The sequence below is a fragment of the Rousettus aegyptiacus genome, unplaced genomic scaffold, assembly GCF_014176215.1.
Source record: "Rousettus aegyptiacus isolate mRouAeg1 unplaced genomic scaffold, mRouAeg1.p scaffold_m13_p_2, whole genome shotgun sequence".
Taxonomy (NCBI): Eukaryota; Metazoa; Chordata; class Mammalia; order Chiroptera; family Pteropodidae; genus Rousettus; species Rousettus aegyptiacus.
Window position 1 is genome coordinate 166408626 of NW_023416295.1, and position 27933 is coordinate 166436558.

At 46.2% G+C, this 27933-nt stretch overlaps 1 protein-coding gene and 1 long non-coding RNA gene across 8 annotated transcripts in view; one reads left to right on the plus strand and one right to left on the minus strand.

Moving 5' to 3' along the window:
- Window positions 1-27933, minus strand: part of SYN3 (synapsin III) — a 400752-nt gene that overhangs the window by 146786 nt on the left and 226033 nt on the right. The window lies entirely within an intron of this gene.
- LOC118613627 lies at window positions 937-27818 on the plus strand. The gene is made up of 5 exons (XR_004955573.1): window positions 937-992; window positions 13393-13484; window positions 25629-25792; window positions 27006-27137; window positions 27650-27818. It is a non-coding gene; the product is annotated as an uncharacterized LOC118613627 (long non-coding RNA).

The following is a 27933-nucleotide window of genomic DNA, read 5'->3' on the forward strand; positions in this document are numbered from 1 at the left end:
AGCTAATGTAACCATGGGCAAATAACTCGGTCTCACTTCTATTTCCCATCTATAAAATGGGGATAGTGAGAGGGTCCATTTCAGAGGGTCATTATGAGTGTTAAGAGAATATTTATAAAGTGCTGGGAACGGCACTGAAAGTGCTATGCCTGTGTTGGTTATTACTGATGAAATTACCTTAATACAGATGCTCCTTAACTCATGATGAGGTTACATCCTGATAAACCCATCGTTAAGTTGAAAGTACCATAAATCGAAAATGCATTTAATACACTAACCTACCAAACATCAGCTTAGCCTAGCCAACTTTAAACATGCTCAGAACACTTATGTTAGCCTACGGTTGGGCAGAAGCATCTAACACAAAGCTTATTTTATAATAAAGTGTTGAATATCTCATCTAATTTATTATGCATATCGCTTTTGTACCATCACAAAGTCAAAAAGTCATAAATCAGACGGCCATGAGTTGGGGACTCTCTGTACACACTGAGTGGTCTACCCCAGGGATCTGGGTGTGCCTAGAACCTAGAGGGAGGCCCCAAACCCTCATGTAACAGATGGGGAAACAGAGACTTGGAGAGGCAGAGGGAAGCAGCCTCCTGAGCAAGTCGGGCCTGTGAATCAGGCCGGGAGAGGAACTCTCTGAAAATCACTACCTGCCAGACTATGTTTTCTCTGGGAGACAGACTTCCAACTCTCTATACCCTTAATTCATGTGGAATTTCTGCACTGGGCTTGGCTCCCAGGAGGAGCCCCTCCACCCCTTTATGAAAATAGAGTGGAGTCATTCGGCAAAACCTCAGCCTAATGCTTTTAAGGAACTGGCAGGTTGAAATGGGAAACTGTTCTAAGTAGAAACCACAGAAGCAGCACATGCTTGTGGCTGCGGGCTGTTTCCTGCATCCTCTCCCAGAGGCCCCGGGGATGGGAAGGCTGCTGGCCGCGCCACGTGAAGGGGCCTCAGGAGTCTGGCCCTGGTGCTACTGACTGTGAGTAGCCATGTGACAGCAAATGCCACGTCTCCTGGGCATGATATTTTCAGGTCAAAGCAATGAGAGACGGCCAGACAGGTTCCCAGAGTGAGAAGCACAGACGGCTGGTGTCAGAGCAGACCTGCTCTTTCCTGCCCATGCCCTTCACGGTGGATCTGTTTAAACAGAGGCTCGGAGAGGGAAAGAGACTTTTCTAAGTCGCCCAGCAGGGAGAAGTGAAGCAGGGAAAAGCCCCGGCACCCAATCCATTACTGTTTAACAAGACCCCCTTGCTGAACATGGCCCGTTCACCCCTTCCTATGTAGGGTAATTGTTCCATAGCATAAACTCTGGGTCAGAAGACCAGAGTTCAACCTAGGCTCTGCCTTTCCCTAGCTGGGTGATCTTAGGTAAGTTACTTAACCTCTCTATGTCTCTGTAACTTTTTCTTTTTTGAAATGGGGGATAATAAGACTACTTACCTAATAGAATAGCTGGAAGGATTCAACATGGATAATCCATGTAGGGTGTCTAACAAATAGTAAGAACTCAATACCATTTTTACTTTTTGGTGTATTAAATGCCCAGTAAGTATCAGCCACTTTGCCCCTAAAGAGCTTTGTGGGGGAAGCAGAACAGTGAATTTTTACATATTGCTAGAAATGCTGTGACAGCAGGAAGTAAGGATGCCCTGAGCCAGAGGAAGGGCCTGACCCCAGGGAGCAGGTGGACACTGAGAGGAGTGGGCGGGTCAAACATTTGTTAGGTGTAGTGGTTAGAACCCAGGTCCAGGGGTTTCTTTCCAACGCATCAAGCTTTTGGCTGTTCTTAAGGATGAGACAGTAGAATGTACCTTGGTTTCCCAGAAGTGGGGACACATCACACAGAGCCATCTCCACTCTCGCCTACCAATCTGACAGTCTAGCTAGTGCTTGGATGCCATCTGAGGCCATAAACCACCATCTATTTCTTATAAAGCCCAGCACAAGATTTAGGTTGTAATCTCGACGTGTAAAAACCCACTTACTTAGAGTGGTAGACAGAACAATGGTCCCCCAAGATGTCCACATCCTAATCCCCAGAACCTGTGAATACATTCGTACATGCAAAGATAGATTTAGTTTGCAGGCGTGATTAAGTTAAAGATCTTGAGATGGGGAGATTGTCTTGGATTATGTGGGTGGGCCCATTGTAATAACGAAGGTCCTCATACGAGAGAGGCAGGAGGGTCAGAGTCAGACAAAGAGGTGCAATGACAGAAGCAGAGGCTGGAGTAATGTGATAAAGGGTCCATGAGCCAAGGTGGTGGAAGGAGAGCTACGATAGGGAGTTGGATTTCATTCCAAGGAGGAAGGCAGGTGGCCTCTGGAGGCTGGAAATGACAAGGCAAGGGATTCTTCCCTGGAGGTTTCAGAAGGAACCAGTCCTGCTGACCCATTGCAGACTTCTGACCTACAAAACTGCAAGACAATAAACTTGTGTTGGTTTTAGCCACCAAGTTTGTAGTAATTTGTTACAGCAGTTGAAGAAAACTCATACAATTAGTCAATGTTTGGGCTGACCGCTTTAATCTGACCTTGGCCATCTCAGCCCTGTCCTTTGTTATGTGTAGTTTGGGTTTTATTTTTAGCACAATCCCTCAAATAGGCATGAGTTCTCCTTAGCATGACACAAAAGGCTTTGCTTGATCTAGCTCCTGCCTGGCGCTCACCTCCTTTTCACCTCTCTCTTATCCTTGGAATGGATCTTGGTGAAAACAGGAATACATAAGATGTGTGACGTGAGCACGTGAGCTCTCGTCTCCATCTCTCCTATGAAATATTTTGTAAAGTTTAGATTTTTCACTAGTAACACCATGCAGATCCTTTCAGGGGTACTCAGAGGGGTCCTGAAAACTGTATCCATGTTGACCATGGAGTGTCATGCTCATGAGAAGTGGTATTTTTTGTCATGTGGCTATGTATGGGCAGCCATGATAGCAGAGTGTGTGTGACACACAGGACTTAGAGGAAAGGTAGGTGATGGCCAGGTTGACAAAACAATGAATCATTGTTGCTGGTAGTTGCTGATACAGCTCACAGGTCCTTCCTCCATCGTATACACCTGTATTAGCCTGCATTTTCATATCTGGGAGCTTATGTTTTGCAAGGTGGAGGGTGTGATGCGGAGGACATATTTAAGAGAACAGGAGATGTTTAGGAAAGGCATAGAATGGCATCTGGGCTTATCTAGTCTCTGTCTGGATTCCATCCTTAAAGAAGAGAGGGCTTGAGAGGCAAAACACAATGGGACTATTTAAGGGTGACTTTGAGACTTTGGTCACGGCAGAAGTAGCCTCTTAAGAGGCCCTGGCTTCTATTCTTACCCTCCCATGACCTCTTCTCAACAAAGCACCCAGAGGAATTTTCTAAAAATGTAAATCGGATGAGGTTCTTCCCCGACTTAAGAACCTTTAATGCTTCCATTAACCTTAGAATGAAATCCAACTCCCCATCGTAGCTCTCCTTACCTACTTCTCCAACTTCATCTCCCACCAGTTCTCTCTGTCCCTCTAAGCATGCCAGCTCTTTCATGCCTTAGGGCTTTGGCTCCTGTTCCTCCCTTCCCCTGGAAAATCCTCTCCTCTAGCCCTTTGCATGTTGGTTGCTTCCTATAATTTGAGTCACAGCTCAAACATCCTTTCTCATTGAGCCATCCCTGACTTTATAGCTCAGTTTGGGTTTCCTCCAGCCAGACACCAAAGAATACTTAGTGCAGGTGGCTTATTTGTGAGGCGATCCCAACATGCATGAGTGAAAGAGCCAGAAAGTATGAGAGAGATGGGCATGTTAACAGGATGTGTTACTGGGTTGGTTACGCCTGTGGGAAACTGCTTGATCCTGCTGGAGACCTGTGAGGTATCTTGTGGAACATGCTCAGAACTGTCCCACCAAGAGATAGGGGAATGGGAGCATTTATCCACTGGCTCTTTTCCTCCTTGGTTGAAGGTTGCCCTGGGGGTGGCTGATCAATCTGTAGCTAGGGCACATCCTGAGGCAGCAGAGAAAACCCTCAGAAAGAGAGATGGAGAGCTGCAGGTGGAATGATGTCTGTGTGCCTGGGAACTCACCGTTGCTGGTGCCAGTGAACTCAACGTTGGGCCGAGGAGACGTGGGGTGGGGCATCACACTGTCTGATACACCATCCTATCTAGTGCTTCTTCACCCAGGCAGTCTTATTTCCATCATATTTAGTCTCTTTATTTGAAATTTTCTTGTTTATTTATTTAGCTACTTATCGTTAATTGTCTATTCTTCATACCCTCAACTAGAAGGACATCAGCTATATGAGAATGGGGACCTATCAGTCTTGTCTACCATTTTCTCCCCAGGCCTGAGAACAGTGCCTGGTACAAAGCAGACCATAAATATTAGTTGAACGAACGAATGAATAATTGAGGTGTTTCTGACCGCAGTATCAAAGCATGGCTTTGATTCAGTGGGGTGGTGACAATAGGAAGCCATGTGGATGTTGTATGTGAACAAGTAGAAGAAAGAGATGGGGAGAGAAAAAGACGTGACTGATACCCACATGCGATTACGACTGAGAGGAAGTTTTATGGATAAATGTGAGGCACCTTTGGGGGACCCTCAAAAATAACTGGGGACTACACTGATGGGTGCTACCATGTATTTGGGGATTTTCAAGCCAGCAGTTATCATATTAGTAAGAGTACTCATGTTTGGACAAACACTTCCTCTTTCAATATATTAAAGTGGGCTCAAGGTTATCCTATAATGACATCATTCTCACTGGCTCACAATCCGATCTACTTCCTTAAGTGAGAAAGAAGCTAAATTTACAGCATGCACTTGCTCAGCAGGCATGCAAACCATGATCCATCTTATCTGTGCTGCAGAGGGGCTGTGTGTTGAATGTAATTGGAATCCCTTCTCTTTCACTTGCTTGGTGAATGACCTTGGGCAAGTTATTCTACCCCTTTGAGCCCCAGTTTCTTCTTTCTTCATGTGTAAAATGAGAGTGAGAAAAACCATCCAAAAGGGTTATTGTGAGGATTTAATAGAATATCAGTATTGATTAATAGTCTATCCTAAACATGGACAGCAGCAGTCCATGGATAGTGACTGTTTTCCATACTTTCACTATTAATGATGGTGATATTGACAATGGTGGCAAAGGTTTAGATTGTTGAGGAGGGCAATGTGCTCAGGCCCCAGACTATACACTAGCATAAGTAATAGTTGCCCTTGGAATTATAGCACATCAGCACCATAAGAGAACTTGGAGGTTACCTAGTTTACTGTGTAACCTTAGATGGTGACAGTGTCTAAGACAATGAATAGTCATTAGTGGCTACCATTTATTGAGTGCATACCTTGAATATTTTCCATCCCACTGGCCCAACTGAACCTTCTACAAGGTGGCTGCTTCAGGATGTCTTAGTCTGGTACTATTAAACATTTGCTTTGACTGATTCCCTTTACTCTGATTCTTCCAAGACACTTGCTGAACAGCCGCCTGAATGTGCTGTGGCTTCCCACGTGTTTCTGCCCTCAGAGAGAGAAGGGGCTACACATGCAGATCACAGGATTTTCTCATTTGTTGATTTTCTCATCATGAATTAATAGATTGGCATTCTGATCTCAGTTCGATTTCTAACATATCTCGATAGGGAAAGATGAACTGATAATGTCTTTAAGAGTGTTCTGGTCTAAGCACTATGTTCTCATGTCATTTTATACAACAATGTTGTGAGCTTGGTTAACACGCACCCAATCCTGAATGGTGTATTTGCTTGGGATTTGCTGATAAACTCGGGTTTAGTGCCTCTGACCCACAGAAACTGTGATGTAATAAGTGGGTATCATCTTAAGCTGATGAATTTATGATAATTTGTTACTCAGTATAAAGAACTAATATAGACCTTAAAACCCCCCTCATCTTGTCTTTACCTACCCACCAGCCACATCTCTTCACTTTGTTTCAGTTTCCTGAATGAACCTCTCTTTGGCTGCATGCACGTGCAGTACCTCAGCCTGGAGCACTCCTCCCTCCCCTTCATCTGAAAAACTCTCCCTCATCCTGTGTGTCACCGCAAATGTCACTTTCCGGAATAGCCTTTTTTGACCCTGGACAAAGCATGTCTGTCACCTGATACAGGGTCCCAGAGCCCCCTGTGCTTTTTCCTTCATAATATTTATCATAATAGTAATTACTTGCTAATCAGCAGTCTTCCCTGCTGGCCTGTGAGCTCTGGAATGGCGGGGACCACATATGCCTCATCTGCTTTGCTAGCCCGAGTGACTACTCAGGCATGCAGTACGTGATCAATCAATATCCCTTAAGCGAAAGAATGAATGCAACGTCATGCAGAGGAATGGGAACACAGACTTCCTGTCTGGCCCTTTCTTCCCCTAGCTGTGTGACTTGGAGCCTCTGGGCATTAATGTTTCAGATGACATTTTGAGACTAGGATTCAGGTAATCTGAGTGTTGGAGATAGCTCTGCACCCAATTGTACCAAGGGACCTAGAAAAGGTCACTTCCTCTTTATAGTCACTGCCTCTAGCTCCACAATCTATAAATCTGAGACGAGGCTGCCAGCACCATTTCTGGGGCAGTTGATAGAGGACAAGTGAGTAATGCCCAGGAAGTTCTCAGAAAGATATAGCTTCGTAAAAGCCTATGGTCAGACTTTTAGATTCAGGGCACAACCCAGGCTCTTGGCTTGGTCAGTGGTGATGTAAAGGCCAGTGATGAGGTAACTGCGAAGGTTGGGAAGCCTGGCCAGTAAATGCCATGGTACACTCCTCCCAGCCCTGCAGCCGAGCATCTGTCTTTATGTCTAAAGTAGGTGCTGGATCAAGACTAGGCTTGACTAGACGATGGAGGCTGGTAGGCTAAATTCCCCACACTTAACGATAAAACTCTTAACTAGACTTCCAGATGTTTCTAAATATATAACTGAGATACAAATAACCAGAGGCAGTGGTAAGATGCAGTAGAAGCTGTATGGTGTGGTATTTAGGATGACAGGCTCTGAAGGTGGACCACCTAGGCTTGAAAACCAGCTCCACTGCTCAACTGGTTATTAATAAATAACCTCTCCAGGCCTCTGTATTCTCATGTGTAAAATGGGAACTAATGATAATGCCTACATGCAATGTTTTGAGGGAATTACTGAAAAAATTCATGCAAAGAGTTTAATGTAATGCCTGGCACAGAGAAAATACTTTGACTGTTACTGTTATCATTGTTGTTTTGTTTTTAGTAATTTTCTGTAGAGCTGCAAGCACTTTTATTTGCTTAATACGAATGGCAAATCTCTGTTTGAAAAGTACTTTCAAGTACATGATATTATTCTCTCATTAGACAGTAAGGCAGGGACCGCTTGGTGACCAGCTCATGCCTCTTGCTCTAGGCTTCATCCCTAGCCCCTGGGACAGTGTCCGGCACATTGCAGACTTCCAATAACCACCTGCCAAAGCAATGGATCTAAAGGGATCTACACAAGAACTCTCCAACAGAGGTATTATTGGTGCCACTTTGCAAATGAAGAAACAAAGTGATCTGCCCACACTGTGAAGTTAGAATCTGACCTACCTGACTCCACATCTGACCCTCGTTCTAGTACCTCTGGTTCCTGGTGACCTCTCACAGACACGTAGTCAGCGAGATGGTGCAGGTAGCAGAGTGAAGTGGCAAGAGCATGGGCTCTGAAGCCAGAAGGGTAGGTTCAAAACCCAGCAATACTGCTTCCCAGCTTTGTGACTGTGGATGGGTCACTCGCTCTCTGTGCCCCCTTTTCTTGTTGGTGCAGTGGGGATTAATAGTACCTCTACATCCTGTGGGGTAGATCTTATTGCCCATTTTACAGATGGGGCTCTTTCGCATAGGTAGGTCTGATCATCCACCTTTATAATAAAAAAAAAACAACAACCTATCTTTATGATAAAGAAGGTGAGAGCCAGGTTTATTTACTCCACCAAACTTTCCTAGGGCCTGCAGATAGAAGCCATGTTTACTGAGCCTCTATTGGTGTCAGGCAAAGTGCTAGGGGATTTACATGTACCCTATCATTTAATCCTGATTATCAACTCTATGCAGGTATTTCCATAACACTTATTTTGCACATTGGACAAAAACACAGCGAAATGAAAACCTGAGGTTCAGAGAGGTTAAGGATATCGTCTATGCCTTCACAGCTAGTAAGTGGTTCAAACTCAGGGCAGTTACACTTCAGAGGCTATGCCTTCTCCTCGCACCACGATGTCTTTCCATAGAGTCTGCACTGATTCACCAAGTAAACTGTTGATCCCTTTACACAGTGGCAAAAGATAGGAGGTAGGATCGATGGAAAGAAGCGGCCCCCAGATTTCCACCTCCTTGGAAGGCTAAATCAAAGGCCACTGAAGGAAGCTTGATTTATGGCGGCCACAGCAGCAAAAGCATCAGCAGAACTTTATCTTGCCTGACCAGGATATGTCAAGGGGTGAGGAGGAAAGGGGGCAGCCATATTACACAATTATGATGACGCACAGACCTTCCTTGGGCCTAAAATGCTTCCCAAGTCCCGAGGGGAATAGCATGAATACCTCATTGTACCCATGGAGGAGGAACTAACAAAGGCTTCTTATCTTCCAGTTTCCTATGCCAGGATCAGAATTATCTCTGACATTCTGGGCTGTCATGAGTTCTTTAGCTGTCTGGGCCCAGGAGGGAGGTTCCTTATAGCTGGCTCTTGGTTGCTACCCAACGTTTAACATGGCCAGTGCCTCCTAAACTTTATCTTTGCCAGAACTGTGGTCTCCTTGAAGGCAACCGCCTTACACTCTTCATTTCTGTGTCCTGTCATTGGCAGAGTGCTCTGTGTAGATGCCAAACTCACAGATTGTTGAATCGAGGCCCAAGAATTTGGCCAAGTACAAATGGCCAGAGTCCATGTGATGCTCTTGAAGTCTTCAACATGGGTATCTCAGATTGGACCAGCCAGGTTGCTGGCCAACAAGAGCTGGATGTTGAGTCTTAAGGGAGTGGATGATGGCCTTCCTGAGGGCACTGTGGACATGGAGGGACACTATAGGATTGCAGGGTCAAGGTTAGACAAAAACTAGTTGAGAGAACACAGATTTATAGCATGGAAACAAAGAATTAACAATTAGTCCAAAAGGCTAGCAGCCAGGATTGAGCTGAGCAAAGAGCCAAAACTCTAGAGGAGACATGATCTGAGTGAGAAAAGGTCTAGAAATAAACGAAGACTGTCTAGAACTGTTGCTGCCATGTCTATGGGTGTAGAGAGAGCAGCTGAATCTGCTGCTTTAAGGGGCCTGGGGTGGGTAAAGAGATGCAATTCCTCGTCTATTGTCTGAGTGTTAACAGCTTAAAGGCATCTTTACACATAGGAGCAATCTGAATTCCTGAGCCTGATTAAGCCAATGAATGGTATTAAGTGGATATACATATATATATATGTAGGATACATCTTGAGGAGTACACTTAGGCTGTGGACCAACAACTCCTCCATCCCCACCGTCTTAACTGCCCACCTTTATCTCCAGTGTCTGGGGATGGGTGAGGAAAGAGGATGGCTAGCTGCTGTTTTGTACAACACATCCACTTCTCACCTGGCCTTCCAACATATGAGCCTGGGGTGGGCACCTGACCCCATCTCAACCAAGCCTCTACCCTGGGCACTTGGCATTGGTAGAAGGAAAGAGAAAGAGATTGACAGATAGATTACTCCACGTGACTGGCCCTGCAAGGGCAGCCATGTTTCCTGCTGTGTGGATTCAAGAACCTCATCATTAAGGAAGGTGAAGGATGGAGCTGATGCACAGAGTGAGGCTGAGATCAGAGATGAAGGGAACATCTTGATAGCATTTCAGGTTTCTAGACCTTTCCTGGACATACTGTTGTCTTTGGATTCCATGAAACATTCCCTGTATGTCTTAGGTTAAATCCCTGCTTCAACATGCTTACTTACATTGGTTTCTGCTGCTTGCTCTCCAAGAATCCCACCTAATACCTCCATGCATCCCTCCCCATGGCCTCTGACTCCCCCAATTCTAAGTTACCTCTTAGGGTAGATATGGTTTTCAGCATCCATTCCACTCTCCTCCTAACGTGCCTACCTGTTTCAGAAGAATCGAGAAAAGCTAAAATTATATTCCTGGACTTCTTTGGAGCTCAGGGTCCAGTGTGGTGTAGGTTTCCCTGATCAGGTACACCTGTGTAAGATTTGGGAGCCAGAAGTGGGGGAAGGTGACATTCCTGCTGCTTCTCCTGCCCCAGCTGGGTTCTTCTACAGAACACAGTAAACACAGAGGTCTCTGTTTCTGGTCACTTGCTTTGTGTGTGTTGGGGGAAAGGATGTGAGACGTCTGCTTCCTGCAGGCTCTGGTATCAGATGGACCTGGTTCGAGTCCCAGCTCTGTCACTTCTAGGTGAGACCTTGGACAAGTTATTTAACCTCTCTGTGCCCTAATTCCTTAATCAGCAAAACGAGGATAATGATGGTATCCATGTCACACAGTTGTTATAAAGGTGAGATGAGGTAATGAAAGTAAAGTGCTTAGGGAAGGGCCTGGCACATAGTAAATTCTCAATCAATGCTAGCTGTTATTATTACCATTACTACGATTAGCAGTTCAAACCCATAATGTTGCAGTGGAAAGGAAATGAATTTGTGTAAATCACCTAGCATAGGCTAAAACATCATTCCAGTCCCCTTTCTAGCTTTCTTTCGTATCGAGCCTTGGAATTTCGTGACTCTGGAAGTTCTGATTACCTGAAAAGGTGGTGGTGGTGGTGGTGGTGGTGGTGGTGGTGGTGGTGGTGGTGGTGGTGGTGTCGGTGTCTATCTTATTCCCTACATAGTTGCTAATAATCAGGAAAAGAAGGGCAGACTCTAAAGCATCACCATCAGCTGACTCCCCTGCGGCCTCCCACGCTGACTCATGAATCATGCTCAGCAGACCCTAGCAGCTAGAGGGGTCACCAGATCCCCTAGACTAGTGTGGGTGTGGCTGACATTTCCATCCCATTATGAGCTAATACCTGAGGCTCCCACTCATGTCTAGGACCTAGCCTGCACCAATATCTTGGTTTCTTGACAAAGCAGAGTGCTGCGTTTGGCAGGCCTGGGGGCAGAGAATGAGACCAGGGTGTGCACAGATGGGGCAGAGGCCCAGAGGAAGGGAGGACGGAAGAAAACCTGCTTCCGGGCGGCAAGCCTTATTTGGTGGGCAGAGCAGGGGGCCATACCTGGCAAGAGCTCCTATAATCGGAGTTAGAACTCATCCTGTACAACCCTCCTGTTTTTGTTTTGTTTTGTTAAGTTTTAAATTTACTTGACTGACATATAATTTACATGCAATGAAAACATTAGTGAGTGTTGACAAACGGATGCACCATGTGACCACTGTCATAATCAAGATAGAGCTTTCTATCACCAACCAAATTCCAAAGTGCCCCTTTACAATGAGACCCTGTATTAGGGTTCTCAGGGAAACAGAATGAATAAGATTGCACGCGCGCGCACACACACACACACACACACACACACACGATTTATTATAGGAATTGACTCACACAAATATGAAGGCCAGAACTCCCACTGTCTTCCATCTGAGACGCAGGAAAGCCAGTGGTATAATTGAGCCCGAGTCTGAAAGCATGAGAACCAAGGGAGCTGATGGTATAAGTCCCAATCGGGGTCCAATAGTCTGAGTAAGTAGGAGTGCCCAACGCAGAAGAAGACAGATGTCCCAGCTCAAGTAAAGGGAGGAAATTTGCATTCCCTCCACCTTTTTGTGCTAGTCAGGCCCTCAGTAGATTGGATGATGCCTACTGCCCTGGGGAGGCTGGTCTTTACTCAGCCTACCGATTCATATGTTAATCTCTTCTGGAAACAGCCTCATAGATACACCCAGGAAGAATGTCTTACTTGCTCTCTGGGCATCTCTTAGCCCAGTCAAGTTAACAAATAAAATAACCATCACAAACCCCTTTACTCCAGGCTCTAGGTAACTATTTATCTGCTTTCTGCCATTATAGATTAGTTTTGTCTTTTCTAGAGTTTCATAAAAATAGTTACATAGTATATACTCTTGCATCTTGGCTTCTTTTGCTCAGCATTAAATTTGTGAGGTTCATCTGTATTGTTGCTTGTATCAATAGTTCATTCTCTTTTGTTTCTGATTAGTATTTATAGGATTGAATATTCACCCTCATTTTAATATTACCCAACATTATTCAATTCATGCCAGACAAACAATGCCAATGCTTTATAAAAATTTTCTCCCTGAGTCCCCATGACAATCTTATAAGGTAGGTACTCTTGGTATACCATTTTCATGGATGGGAAAACTGAGGCTCAAGAAAGATAAAATAATTGTACCAAAATCCACAATGGATAAAAGTTAGTATCAATATTTGGACCAGGGCAGTCTGTTTCCAGAATCTAGATCCTTAAGAATCACACTCTACTGTGTCCCACTTGACAGATGGAGAAACAGAGGCAGGAATGGAAGCAATGTGATCAGCATTATACTGCAAGTCACAAGCAGAATATTTAATATTTTGAGAACCTGAAAGCCCAGATACCCAACATACCATGTAGCCTCCTTTAAAGGAGGCTCATAGACCCTACCAGCCCTTCCTTACTTGCTTGAAGCCTGTGTATCCTTCAATGACAAATTCAAATGCTATGCCATTGTTTATTCACCAAACATGTACTGAGTACCAGCTCAGGGCCAGGAAACATGCTGGGCTCTGGTTGCAGCAGTAAGCAAGCAGATACAGCTGTCTGATAATAAAGCAATGGGTCCAAAGAAACAGTGTTAGAAGTGTAGAAAGAAGAGAATTACAAACAATAGTTCAGGGTTCTGTGTATGCTAAATTCGATATATTCAGTGATACTATAGGCCCAAAGAGCCAATTCGTTCTGTGCTCCAGACTCAACTAATATTTTTAAAGAAGTCATACTAGGTCAGCCAGGTCCTATGTACTGTCACATTCATCAACCAAAGCTCAAAACAACTCCGTGAAGCAGGAACTCTTGGTATTCCCATTTTGCCTAAGAGGAAACTAGGAATTAATGGGGCTAAGAAGTGTCACCAAGCCGTTCTTATGAGCTTTCTAAACATGGTTTCACTGCTCCCAAATTCTTTTTGAAATTAGGCGAGGGAGCACAGCTAAATAGTTGTGGCAGAGGTGGCATTAACCTCCAAATACCCGAGGGATCCCCTACATTTCCCATCTTCCCCCATCCCCCCCTAAGTCAGGCTTGGGCTCTTTGACCAGTTCTGGTCAATGAACTATGAGCAAAGGAGTTAAGGCATCACTTTTGGGTGGAGGCAGTTAAGAGCTGACGTACCCCCTCCATCTTTCTCTTCTTTCCTGCTGCGGTGACTGTGGAGGCTACGTGTTCGAGATGGTGTGGTTACCAAACGAGAAAGGACTCCTGACCCACATCAGATGTCACATGTGCAAGACATTAGCCTTCACTGTGGTAAGCCACTGAGATTTTAAGAGTTTGTCTGCTGTAGCAACTGAGCATTAATTACCCTGACTAATATGGCAATACTAACCACAACTACTACCACTTATTTCATTTTACTCCATACCAGAGACTGTGCATTAAGCACTCTACATTTGCCAATTTTTGAATTTTTTCTCACCTTTCTAGTTTACCTACAGACGTGAGAGTTAAGTGGTCTCCAGTGGGCTCTATTCATTAATGATTTATGAAGGAAAGACCTTCCTTGGGAGGATAGAATTCTCAGGAGTAAGCAATTCCATTACCAGAGATAATATAAACAGAGGCACAAGTCTGAAAAATGCTGCTCCCGTAATTGTGGACACTGTGTCACTAAGTAGAAGCCACACTTATTTCATTAAAGATTAGCAAGAAACACAAACCTCCAACAGGAAATAGAGATTGAGAGCCTTTTGAATATACTGGTTGGGAAAGAAAAGCACTCGTAGGTGAACCCCCTCTCCCTCACTGTTGGTAATTACAGAATGCCAGAAAGGAGCTCTCACTACATGACTCTGGATATGAAGAAAGTTCTTTCTAATATCTGGTTTCCGGTAAGAGTGAATCCCATCAGGTTATTCCCTGCTAGTTCCCTATTGCCCCCAGGAATTAAAGCATGACATCCAGGGCTCCCAATTTAAGTTTAAGTTCACAGGTGGGGTTAAGCTCTGGAGGAGGGGATATGTAACCCAGTATCGATAAACGAGCAAGAGTTTATCAGTCAGAGAAGGAAAGACAGAGGATTCCAGGACAAAGTACATCAAAAAAGGCATGGTGTTATCACAGGTCATTGCATGTTTAGAAACTGCCAGAGAGCTCAGTGTCCCAGGAATATAAGGCGTGACAAGGGTGGGGCTGGAGGCTTAGGGAGTGACCACATTGTGGGGGAGGCCAATCCTGCTCCAGTACATTCTGTGACCTTGAAGGTGAGTGGCTCTAATCCTGGGTTCAGTTAGGAGTCCACTCTCCTGCAGATTCCAGTCAAATATTCCCATTAAACTTTTCCCGGGTATGATATTTTCATTCTTACTGGCTCATTCTTTTTCTTTATTCTTTAGTTAGCTCTGAATTTTGTCAGGGAAGAGGGATGTCACTTTTTGCATGCCTTCAAAGACCCACATGGTAGGTACTACTTTCGACTCTATTTCACAGATGAGGAAACTGGGGTTCGGAGCACTGAAATCACTTGAATCTGGTTATATCCAGGACAGATATCCAACTGGAACACGCAGGTGTGATTGTACCAGCTGTTAAAATATTCGGATATTTCTGTACTGGTTGCTAAATATCTGCTGCCCTGATTACTTCCTCCTTGCTCGCACCCTGTGATCCAAAAAACCAAAGGGATAACACCAAGCTCAGCAGGGGCTTTCTGACCCTGCTCGAAAACTACAGCTGTCTGGTCAACTCCTGGGCCATGACAGTTGTTAAATATTTTGAGTATCCCTCTTCTTTACAAGGCTGATGGCTGCCAGAGTTGAGCCTGAACCTATGTCCAACTGGTTCTAATACCAGGGCTCTTTCCACGCTAAGAGCCACTTGTGCCTCGAGCACGCGGGGGCAGTCCTGCTATCCCCTGCACATGCCAGACCACCACGGGCGCCTAAGGTTTAGCTTTAGAAGACAGATCTTGAGGACACAAAGGACCTGAAGTTGGTCCAGAGGGGAATGGTGGGGCTGAAGGTGGACTTGAAACCACGTCATGCGAGGAAAAGCTGGCAGAAGTGGGAATGTTAGCTTGGAGAAGAGAAGATTTCCAGGGAACATGAGGACTGTCTCCATATATTCAAAAGGGTAGTTGTGTAAAGAGGGATGGAACCTGATCCAGTGGGTAGAATTCCCAGTCAATTCAATCCTCCTGTGTTCACTGGGTAAATATTTTCTGGACACCTATTCTATGCAGGTGTCAAACTAGACCTGAGGTGGGGGACACAATGTTGAAAATAAATAAGGAGCTGCCACTAGTGGGAGATTTAGACATGTAAACAGATGATCACAGTGCAAAACGAGAAGCTTGGTGAATGGAACCCTGAAACCCTGAAACCCTTTGGGGAGCTGGCAAGGCCCCTGGAGACTTTTGGTCCAAGTCTTAGAAGATGTGGACTGATAATCAGAGAAGAAAAGAGAGAGAACAGCCTCTACAAAGCAATGGAGTTGTGAAATGCTACACCAGATTTAAGAATAGGTGGGACCCGGAGTGTGGCTGGGAATATAAGGCTGTGGGGTAAAGGGGAAGTTGGAGATGATGTGAGAACTCTCGGGTGTGAGAGAGTCTTAGGAGTTTGCACATAACCCTGGAGGCGAAGGAGAAAGAGTAAAGGTTAACTAACAGGGAAAAGATCTGACTGGAGTTGCTCTTGCAGTGACTTAGAACTGAGCTCAGTTCAGGAGGCATTTTCCTCCCAATCAAAGCCACCTGGAGGTGAGGTGGGACATCTAGGGTGTTATGAGTTCTTGTCACTGAAGGCATTCAAAGACACATGGGAGGGCAGCTTGGAAGAAAAGTTAGTGAACGGAGGCCAGTATCCAAACAGTGGTCAGAGGAGATGACCTCGATGGTCCATTCCAACCTTGGGCTTCTCTGACAGCCAAAGATCACAGTCCCTTGGGGGCATCAAGCAAAGGGATGGAAGGAGAAGATTTGAGTCCCATAGGGTGGCACTGTAGATAAATGTTCCCATGCTGGTCCTGCTAATTTTATTCCTAGGTGGCTGGGAACAATGGGGACCCTGGTCGTCTATCTGAGCATCTAGAATGGCTTTCGAACGCCTTCCACCAAAATGCGGGAGGAGGGGCGTGATGTGGAGGTGACAATAACAGGCTAGGACTTACACGGGAACTGTTGTCAGCATTTTACATCGGTCCATTCATTCATTCCCACGCAACCACGTGCAACACTGTCATCATCCCTGTTTTACAGATGAGGAAACTGAGGTACAGGGAAGTTACACACCTTGTTGAAAGCGCCAGAGCTGGGATTGAGACCTGAGGATTGTGACTGTAGAGCCCAGTTCTTAGTCCTTATACCATACTAGTGTGAGCCCTTCTCTTGTGGGACAGGCTTTTGAAAATTATTAAACAGAATCCTCAGCATTAGTACAAACCTTTATTTCCCAATGACAAATTAATAGGATACACCCCAGACTATAGCAAGTGTCCCAAACCACAGGGTTCCAAACTCCCACTGATAACTAGGATAAAGCGAATAGGAAATTCATTTTTTAACCCAGATATTTATCTTTCTTGTTTAAAACTTCCAATTTTACCACAAGAAGATAAAGCACCAGGCACTTGGCCACATAATCCAGAATGGCTCTTGAGACTCTGCTTGGACTCCCACAGGGTCTTGCAGAAACTTCCAGAAAAGCAGAAGACAGAAGAACAGGATTCCTGGCTTAAACTGAAGTTTGATACTCGCTAGCTTGACAGCTGGGGCAAGGGGAGAAAGGTCAGGGAGGGTGGGAAATGGCGTGACAACCGTTAGCGTGGAAGCTGTTGTTTGAATGCCTACGCTGGGCCAAGCAGAGACATGCTCTACATCACGTTGAAGAGGAGGAAACAGAGGCTCAGAGAAGAAAAGCCACTCACCCAACGCCACCCAATGAAGAAGCTGGTGAGCCGGGATTTGAAACTAGCTCTGCCTGAGTCCAAAGCCCCTTTCGCCTCCTTGGGTTGCTTTTCTTATCTGAAAAATGAGCGGTCTACTTCACTGCTGACTCTCCCACAACACACAGTGTGCTTTAAGGTATTTCGTCTATTCATGATGTTAATAGCAACGTGAACAACAAAGGTTATAAGTATTAGTTAAGTTAATCCTCACGAGGACCCTGTGATAACTTTCACTTACAAAGGAGGAAACAGACACTAAGTAATTTACCCAAAGTAACACAGCTGATTGTCTATTAAATGATCATGAATGATTACGAGTCAATCAAACCCTTTGGCTTAATCAAAGAGCTCTACAGTTATCAATTAGTTGATCAATAGGAGATAATCAGCACTTTTAATGCTAGCTATTTTAGTAACCCTCTACATGAGTGCAAAGGTATGATTCACATGTGGCTTTGGGAGATAGAGAAAATTGCTAATGGATTCCTAAGGGCCGGTGGAGGGTGGGCCATGCCGGACGTCACAGTGGTCTAAAGCCTAAGATTCCAGCTCTGCTTCTGAACATACAGGGTCTCACCAGCAGGACAGGACTTGAGCAATCCTTGGCTAGCTTCTGTGGACAATTTGGGCCACCCTGGTATCCTGAGCCAGCTAGCAAACTGAGTCCCCTTCTAAGCAGGGTTGGAGCCCTCAGGGGAAGCCAATCCTCTGCCCTCAATCCTGGGCAGAGGAAGCATTCTCTAGTAGGTGGAAAAGGTCAAAGCCCAGTCTGGATCTGGCTGACCCTCAAGTCCATGCTTTCACCGAGTACTTTATGGTGAGTGTAAGACACTGTCAACAAAAAGCAGATGGTCACCATGTCAGTGAGGAGACGAGGTGTTAGTGGAAAACAGTCTCAGGAATAATGACTATAATGATGATGATGACAGTAGCAGTGATGGCGTGGCTATTGTCCAGGGAGGTGGCCTGGAGGGAGGACCAGTGTGGCAGTAAGGACCAAGAAAGGGCTATAGGGAGCAGAGAGTGGTAGGGTAGGGGGATTTGGGCTTGTCCAGGAAGACTTTCTGGGAGGTAGAGGAAAGGACCAATGTGCATTACCAAGCTCTGTGTTACGCACTTTACAGCAGTGACTATTAGGTTCCCATCTAACAGATAAGGAATTAAGAGCCAGGGAAGGAAATCCAGTGGTCCAGAGGCACGCTGCTACAAAAGGGAGGAGCCAGGATTGGAACCCAGCTGGTGGGGATGAGGGGCATGTTGGATTTCTATTTCTCTCCCTCTAAACTCTGAGTTCCCAGCACTCACCTTCCCATCCAGAGCAGATGGAGAGCATGGACTTTGCTTTTCACTACTGCTGACTCCTGTTTCCACATCCATACCCTCCGCTCCATCCCCTTGCTTAGACAGGCTGTGAGGTCACTGACGGTCTCTCCTGCAAACCGCTCCTGCCTCAGGCTGCACATCTGGAGGGTGGGATACCACCCTTCCTCAAACCAGATGTTTGGGGGTGGAGGGGCTGGGAGGATGACGGTCGATGACCAATGCCTCCTGTCTGTTTCTTTTTGAGAGCTCCTCTTTTCTTTCTTGCCATGGGAATGTGCGGATTTGGGCAGGGGCCTGGCCAGATTTCTCAGTGTTTCCCCCTCCCACTGGCTCAGGAGCTGGATGCTGGGAACTTAGAAGGTCTGTAAGAGGCAGCCACCGCACAACCCTGGGCTGGTCAGAGCAAAACTATCTGGCACCTCCCAGTACCTGCATAGCCTTCCTGGAAGGGGAAGGGGCGGGGAGCAGACAGAAAGACACACACACAAACATGCATACATAGAAGAGAGATAGAGACAGAGGTAGAGACAGAGATAGAGAGAGGAAGAGAGAGACAGAGGGAGACATGGAGAAGGGGTGGAGAAGAGAATAGGGGAGAGATAGAGAAAGAGATGGAGAGAGAAAAAATGGTAGGGAGAGAGACAGAGAGGCAGAGACAGGAAAGTACTGGAGAGGGGACGGAGAGGGAGGGAGGGAGGGAGGGAGAGAGAGAAGGAGAGAGAGAGAGAGACTGAGACAGAGAGAGAGACAGAGAGGGAGGGAGAGGAGGAGGGGAAGAGGAAGGAGAAAGGGGGAACAGAGAGCGAGCGAGCACACTATGAAGAGAGGGATGAGAAGGGCAACTGAGGCAGGACCAAACGTAGAAAAGATAGAACCAGTCCAGAGACCACACTCTGGCCAATAATTCCTACTTCTTAGAAAGCTATTTCATAAAAGGATAAGAAATAAGAAGAAAAGAGGAAAGGGCAAGGAAATTCATACACACATAATTTAAAAAATGGACTTTCCAATTGAAGTCAAATTATGACGTTGACTCAGGGCCCCATAACTTCTGAAATCAGTTTCTCAGTTTTACAATCACATCTTAAAGATTTTGTCCAGACTCAGTTTCTTTGTCTGTGAAGTATGTTATATGATGTTTACTTCACAGGTTGCTGGGAAGACTGAAAGGGATGTGATAGCCTGTGTAAACTGTAAAGTGCCGTGCAAAGAAAAGGTTCCCTGTGGCAGCCTAAGGGGTAGAAGAATAGAGAGCTTTAAGAATCCTCCTCTGGATTTATTCGTAAGACCCATTGGTGTCTTTTCCCAGAGAGTTTGTCTGATTGAAGATGGATGCTCAAGAAGAAACACTGATCTTTACATACATGCTGCCTGATGTTTCCAGCACTCCTAGCTGGGTGACCTGAGAATGTCACTATAGCTCTCTGGGCCTCTTTGTAATGACAGCTGGATGAAATACTATTTCAAAGCTTCCTCTAGATTGCCGTGTTGACAAATTTATGACTGACAGGACAAGAAGGTACTAGTATAGTAAAGGTTGTCATATTTGGACATGACTGGGTGAAGGTCAGCTCCTCTCAAACATCCCCTCCTCCAGGAAGCCTTCTCTGATTCTCCCAGGTCATGTATGGTGCTTTCTTCAGGGCTTCCAGTCACAGCACTACCCTGCCCCACTATACTGTGTTGTCTTTGTCTGTGATGTGACTATATCTCCATTAGACTATAAGCTTCTGAGGGCAGACACCATCTTGTTCATCCCTGGATCCTCAGTGCCCAGAATCTGGCACAGAGAAGATGCTCAACAGTGCTTGTGAACTTGAATGGAAATGAACTGCCAGCCCACATTCTTTCCCAGCAGGCCAGACATTTTCAAGGAAGAAGGGCTGGGGCCAGGCTTAGCTGCCGGAGGCTTTGGAAACAACCTTTGGACAGTGTGTGCTGTGCTCCAAATCCTTTCTGGAAGCCAGCTGAGATTCCAGGGCTGCTGAGAATCAAAAAGGGTGGGAGGGAGACTTACTGGCTGGGAAGAGTATGGGTGGGGTGGGGGACAAGAAAGGGAAACCAGAATTTTATGCTTTACATAGTATTTCCACATTCGCTATTTCGTTCAAGCCTCAAGGGAGTCGTAGGGGCTAAGTATGGGATGTTTCAATATCACCACTTTTCTTTTCAAATGAGTGGGACAAGACTGAGAGGCGAAGTGACTTTCTGGAAGCCACACAACCCGACTGAGGTTGACTCTTTGGACTCCAGGGCCAGTGTTCTTCCAAGACCAGGGAAACGATGGGAGGTAGTGTCCCTGAGGTCTGGATGACTTTCCTTATTCATTACAGCTGGGGCTGCCAGTTACCAACCACTAGCAAAGCGCTTTTTTCCAAGTACACTATCAACATTATCTCATTTAATCTGATCTATGACCCTATGAGACAGGTTCCATTATTAACCCCGTTTTACAGATGAGTAAAGTAAGACTCAGAAAGAATGAGGAACCAACTGAAGATTATATAGGCAATGAATAGCTTTGATTTGAATCCAAGAACTCAGATTCTAGAGTCTAATCGCTCAATCACCCACCATATTGCTAAGATTGAATCCTCTGCACCAAAGCTGGAATCACGCAGTGAGTAACCTCTAATACCTGGAGATGAACTCGTGAGCCAATGTCAACAACATGGAGAAGCATATTGTTGGCCTTGTTTCTCCAGATGTCGTAACTGACCTGTTCTGAGCCTACCCTGGCCACTGATTGCTGTGATTCTTCCCCAGGCCTGGCCAGGGTGAGGGTACACTGGTCACAGTTTGCAGAGCTGGGATAGCACGAAGTGACAGGTATAAGAGGGAGAGGCAAACTTTGGCCTTGCTTTCGACAGCCTCTGCCCATCACCAGAAGTCAACCAGCCCGGACACTGCCTTGTGTCCTGAGTGTCGTGGTGCAGGGCAAAGAGCTTCATGTTGGGATTAAACAAAGCCAGGTTCCAATCCAGCTCCAAAACTTAGCAGCTGAATGACCTTGAGCAAGGTAGGTAATCTTACTGACCCTTGGTTTCTCCATTTGTAAAAAGGAATAATATGGGTCTCATAATTGGGGGGATCAAATAGAACAACTTGCCCAAAGTGTTTTAATGCAGTAGTATGCACATAGTAGATACTCGATAAATCTTTATTCGAGAGAGAGTGTAGCCCAGGAGAAAGAGCATGGGATTTGGGGTTAGACAGATCTGGTTTCAAGTACCAAATTCTGCCAGCTATAAGCTGCGTAACCTTGGGCAAGTGACATCCTCTCTGACCTTCAGTTTTCTCATCAATAAAACCAAGCTGACAGCAACTACCTCAGAACTGTTGTGAAACGAGCACTAATGGGGGTATGATCAGGGTTCAGTGAAGAGTAGTCAGCATTAACAGTAATAAAATTGACTCCCATTCTTCTTTTCCTTGGAGTGGGGTGTGAGAATATTCAGTTATTCATCCAACATTTAGGAATGCTGTCTACATAATAGTCCCTGGGCTTATTCCTGGGAGTACTAAGATGAGCAATTGGGGCCCAGTACCTTTGGGGTGGAGACTAACTGCCATGTAGATAATCATGATACAACTTGGAAAGTGCTTAGACTGAGCTGTGTGCAAAGCGCCCTTTCCGAACAAGGACAGAGCAGTCGAGGACAAGCAGATCCATGCCTTATCCTCCAACAGCATGGAGGTGGCTCCTGGGTGGTATGGGGTAAACCCAGATGGGACATGAGCAGCCCCTCATCTTTGGCTCAGATGCCCCTCCTTTCAAGAACACCGTAGTCTCTGTCTCCCTTGGCCTTCCTGAGCCATCGCATGGCACGGTTTTGCCTTAGTAAATGACCAGAACTCTATTCCAGTGACACTCTTGGTTTCCCTTTCCTGGACTCCCCTGCACTGTGGTTTATTGAAGCCTCTCCAAATAGCTGTCCCTGCTGAGCTCTCTTGGACTATGGCATATTAGCTTTCCTTGAGATCCCTGCTTTGCAGTATTATAGGCCTAATTCCCAATACAGCCTCTTTCTGGAAAATGACAAGCATCAGTAGGGTTTGAAATGTGGTTGGGAACAGGAGCATGATGAGCAGTCCTAGGTCAAACTTGGGATGTCAAGCTTCTCTGGAGGGCAACAAGTCAGAACCAAACAGATCTGGTTTCAAGTACCAAATTCATTATGTGAATGAGAGTCTGATGAGATCTCTAAGTGCAGTGGGAATCAACGCCTACAAGTGAAGTTCAAGGGAGTGAGCCAGGATGAAGGTGGGTGGGGGTGAGGTGAATATCCCAAGTGGCATCTTTCACAAACTCATTATTTAAACACCTACTATGTGCTTGCCCTGTTCTAGGTGCTAGAAATACAGTGGTGAATAAAGTAGATGAGGTAGGAGATAGGCAATAGACATACAAATATGTCATATAGCATGTTAGCCGGGTTATGAGCTACAGAGCAAAATAAAGCAGGAGGTGATAAGTAGTGCCATGGATTGAGATGAGTTCAAGTTCAAATAGTGTGACTAGGGAAGGTCTTGAGGAGGTGACATTTGAGCAAAAATCTGAACTAGGTGAGGGACAGAGCCATGTGCATATCTGGGAGAAGACAAATCCAGGTAGGGGAGAGCAAGGGCAATGGCCTTGAAGTTATAGCACACCTGTTGTGCTCAAAAGACAGCCAGTATCTGGACCCCTATTTCTCTGAATCCCTTTCACATAACAGAGATGAGGTCAGAGCAATAACAGAGTGGGGTAGAAATAACAGGAGGTGTAGATCACGCAGTGCCTGGTAGGACTTGGTGATGACTTTGACTGACTCTTGGTGAGACGGATGCCACAGGAGTGTCCGGGGCAGTGGAATGGCAGGCTTATATTTTTCAGTGTCATTCTGCTCTGCTAAAAATATACTCAAAGTATATTGAGTATATAGGATTTGCTGAGGAATTAGACTGGGGGTGAGGAGAGGTAGTGAGAGAAGGAGCACTCCAGGAAGACGCTAAGGTTTGGGGTCAAAGACAGAGTTGCTTTTGATAGGAAAGGCTGAGGAAGAAGTGAGTTTGGGGGGAAAGATCAGGAGTTCGGTTTTGGATGTGTGAACTTGAATGCCCATTACATGTCCTTGAAGAGACACTGCAAAAGCAGTCTTGGATATGCGAGTCTGGAGTTCTGGGCTTTAAAACCATAATACTAGGTGAGGTCAACAAAGGAGTAAGGGTGTGGGAGCAGAGAGAAAAGAGAGGGGGACAGAGCACTGAGCCCTGACCCCAGCCTCCAGCCAATGTGAAAAGGTAGAGATGATCAGGAATGAGCAGAGGCGAGTGAGAAGGAACAGCCAGTAAGGCAAAGGGAAAACATGGTGAGTGTCCAAAAGATACATCTGATAAAGGACCGTTACCCAAAATACACAAAGATTTCTTAACAATAAGAGAACAAACAGCACAATTAAAAAACGGGCCAAAGATCTTAACAGCCACTTCACCAAAAAAGATATACAGATGGCAAATAAACATGAGAAATATACTCCGTATCTTGTGTCATCAGGGAAATGCAAATTAATAAAACAAGGAGATGCCACTACACACCTATCAGAACGGCCAAAATCTGGAACACCAGCGACACCAAATGCTGTCAAGAATGCGGAGCAACAGGAACGCTCCTCCATTGATGGCGGGTATGCAAATTGGTACAGCCGCTTTGGATGACAGTTTGGCAGTTTCTTACAGAATTAAACTTATCCTTACCATACGATCTAGCAATCATACTCCTTGGTATTTACCCAAAGAAATGAAAACTTGTGTCACCCAAAAACCTGCTCATGAATAGCCGCTTTATATGTAACTTCCAAAACTTAGGAAGGGCAATCAAGATGGCCCTTAGTAGGTGAACAGATAAATAAACTTTGGTTCATCCAGATCATGGAATATTATTCACTACTAAAAATAAATGAACTATCAAGCCATGAAAACTCACGGAGGAATCTTAAGTGCATATTACTGAGCGAAAGAAGTCAGTCTGAAAAGGCCACATACTGTGTGATGACAAATTCTTTGACATTCTAGAAAAGGTAAAACTATGAAGATAGTAGAAAATGATTTAACTATGAAGATAGTAAAATCAATGGTTGCTAGGAGACAGAGGGAAGGGTTGGGATGAGTAGGCAGAGCACAGGGGATTTTTAGGGTAGTGAAAATACTATGATATTATAATGATAATTACACATTTACCCAAACCTACAGAATGCATAACACCAAGTGAGCTCTAATGTAAACTATAGACTGTGGGAGACTACGATGTGTCAATGGAGGTTCGTCCTTGGAAAGAAACGTGCCACTCTGGTGAGGGATGTTGATAATCGGGAGACTCTGCACGCATTGGGGCAGGAGTTATACGGGAAGTCTCTGTGGCTTCCTCTCAATTTCGTTGTGAACCTCAAAGTCTTCTAAGAAAAAGAACATCTTTAATTTTAAAAATTTAGCAGGTGCTCAATAAATACTTGTTGAAAGAGTTGCATGAATGCAGGTCCCCTAAGCGCTGGACTCGATAAATCCTTCCCGAGAGGAACTCCAGGAGCACCAGCAAGCCTTTATTATGCACTGGCTGTCTACTACGTGCCATGCCTGTGCGCAATATATACAAGTCCACGTCCCCCACCACCACCCTTGGGCTGTTATTTCTGGGCCACTGACTCAGCTGGGAACATCCCTTGTCCTCCTCCTCACCGAACAGTTGTCCTCCTCACTTCCAAAATCTCATTCCGGCATGATTCACCTCCTCCAAGCAGCCACCTCTGAGCTCGCCCGTGTCTGGCCCCAGCCTCCCTCCGGTTTCCTTGGCCTGATGCATTTCCTTGTGTTCCTACATTTTACTTTTTCGAGTGCTCCTCTGCTTCGGTAAGTTACAAACACTACTGCTGCTGCTGCTGCTGCTGCTGCTGCTCCTCCTCCTCCTCCTCCTCCTATTTCTATCACTATCACCACTACTACCACCACCACCTGTCCTGTACTGAGCACTTGCCCTGTGCCAGCTCTCTCTACCCCTTCCCAAGCCTCATCTCATTTACCCCTCGCGTCAGCCTTCGGAAGTGCCCTATTATTCCCATCCTACAGGCTAGGACACTGCCCATGCTCTTGCCCAATAATTTATACTCCTTTTGGAGTCCTCATTCCTTTGTCGATCTCTTCTGCGTCCAGGAAAGCCTCCGAAACAGAGATGGCCACGGGCACAGCTAAAGTGCTGGGAGTCGTGAATGTCCCACTCGGCCATGGGGAGCGCAGCAGCTGGCTTCTCTCACAAACGGGGTGTGGGAGCAGAGAAACGGAGGGAGGAGAGCCGAAGCCTCAGGACCCACCAGAGGGTAAGCTGAGGACTCTGGGGAAAGCTCTGGCCTTTGCTGGAGGCTCTCAGGCCAGGATGGCTGCCAGGAAGAAAACCATGTTGCTCAGGGCCCACCCTTGATCCTTAAGCAACCCTGGTTCTGGGGAGGTTCCTGGGGCCCCGAGTACAACACATGTGATGGAGACTGATTAGCAGCACTGCCCTGCCCTATCTCAGCCTGAACCCTCCTCTCCTCATAGCAACCCAAACACTAGAGCCTGGCAAGGAGAGGTCAGAATACATGACAGGTCAAAGGTCATAGGTCCTACAGGCCTGTGGATGCTGATGCCTGTGACTTCAAGTCGAGCATACGGGTGCTTCCTCCCAGTCCCAGGGACCAACTCAAGAGTTTGGCATCTGGTTACGTTCTGAAATTCCTGATTCCTGACTCAGGCTATCTCTAGAGATGACTTCAGAACATCCTGGCCACCCTATGACAATGACACGGGAGGAGCTTCCCAGGAAGAGTCTCAGGGAGGGTTGGCTCCACCATAGGAAGGGCCTCAGGCACTATCAGACTCCCTAGCAGGGACTCATACCTAGTGACCCTGGGGCTTGTCAGAGATCTGTATTGCTTCCTACTGTTCACAGAAAGAGTCTAAATTTCTGACATCCAAGGTCCCCACCACCTTTTCATTCTCATTCACAGAGTCCTCTATGAACCTCATGCTTCAAAAGCATATTTATTCTTGAGCATCTACTTTGTCCTAGACAGTGCACATGCACTGTGTCCTTCATCCAATCATCATTCGGCAAGCATAGACTGAAGGATCACCCTGGGTCCTGGGAGGCACCACTCTAGGCTTTGGGCTTACCGGAGGGAATGAGAGAGAGAGAGAGAGAGAGAGAGAGAGAGAGAGAGAGAGAGAGAGAGAGAGAAAACACGAACTTGTCTTCATGGAGCTTACTTCTCATGAGGAATTATCCCTTTTTTAGGGGAGAAACTGAGGCTCAGAGAGGGCGAAGGGCTGTAAGCAGTCAAGTAGTGGTTCGAACACAGGAGTGTCTGACTCCAAGTCAGTTCTTTTCATCCTTGTACTTTCCCACAAGCACTTGAAGGCCCCAGGCCATGGCGGTGGTCCATGGCTCTAGGGACTTGCAGGAGCTGCTTCCTCCACCTGGAATGCCCTCTTCACCTCTTCTCCAACCAGCTTTCTTTCTTCAAGACTCTTCTCAAGTCTGACCTCTTCTAGGAAGCCTTTACTGCCTCTGTCCTCCCTGGGCTGGGAGAGGTGCTCCTCCAACTCCTGGACACCTTAAGCTGACATTCATGGATGGAGTCCTTCAAGCCCCTTCCTCAACTGTCGGTCTCCACTGGAAGATGGGTAGGTCCTTGTGGGCAGGACTGTGTCTCCTCAGGTCCAAGGCACTAATGTCTCATGTGAAAGAGGGTTAGGGGCCTGGGGCCTGTTGGCTGAACCTCCCCTTCCTCCTAAGATGCTTCCCCAGAGCTCAGCTGGGCATAGTTGGCAAACTGCTCCCCTAAAAGAAAGTTGCGATGCTTGTTGAAATGAAATGGCTTCTGGAGGAACGGGCCTAAATTATTGCACCTTGGTGGGCCTGAAGCTTCCAGAGATGGCTTGGACAAGGCAGAGCTCGGTCTGAAGGCCTGGTTGCCAAGGGTGCCCCGCAGGGGGCTCTTTGGGAGGGGCTGTCCCTGCGGGTACCTGCGTTTCCTCCCTCTCCCCTGCACCTCGGCCACCCTCCTGGACCTGGACGAGTGACCTTTATCAATCAGGCCATCCTCTCTTAGTGCAGCCCTCCTGCCGCGTGAAGATTCGGGCCCCGGGGAAGGCAAACAGACCCCTTCACCTGGCTTGCTCTGTCCCTCACTCAGATCTACCGCGCAAATTCCAGCAAGTTCTAATATCCTCTGAACAGACCATACAGTGTACACCTTGATGCCTTTGCACCTTTAGCCTTCATGGAAAGGGTAGGTAAGTCTCCTAAATCTCCACTGCCATTGACCAAGCCCTTGTGCAGAATCTCCACGCTGTGAAACCACTTTCCTCAGCTTTTCCCAGTGGACAGGGCCTTGAGCCAGGGCCAGAGAGGACTCCAGAAATTCTTTCTATCTTAGTCACTTATCTCCCCATAGACCCGACAGCTGGCCAGAGAGGG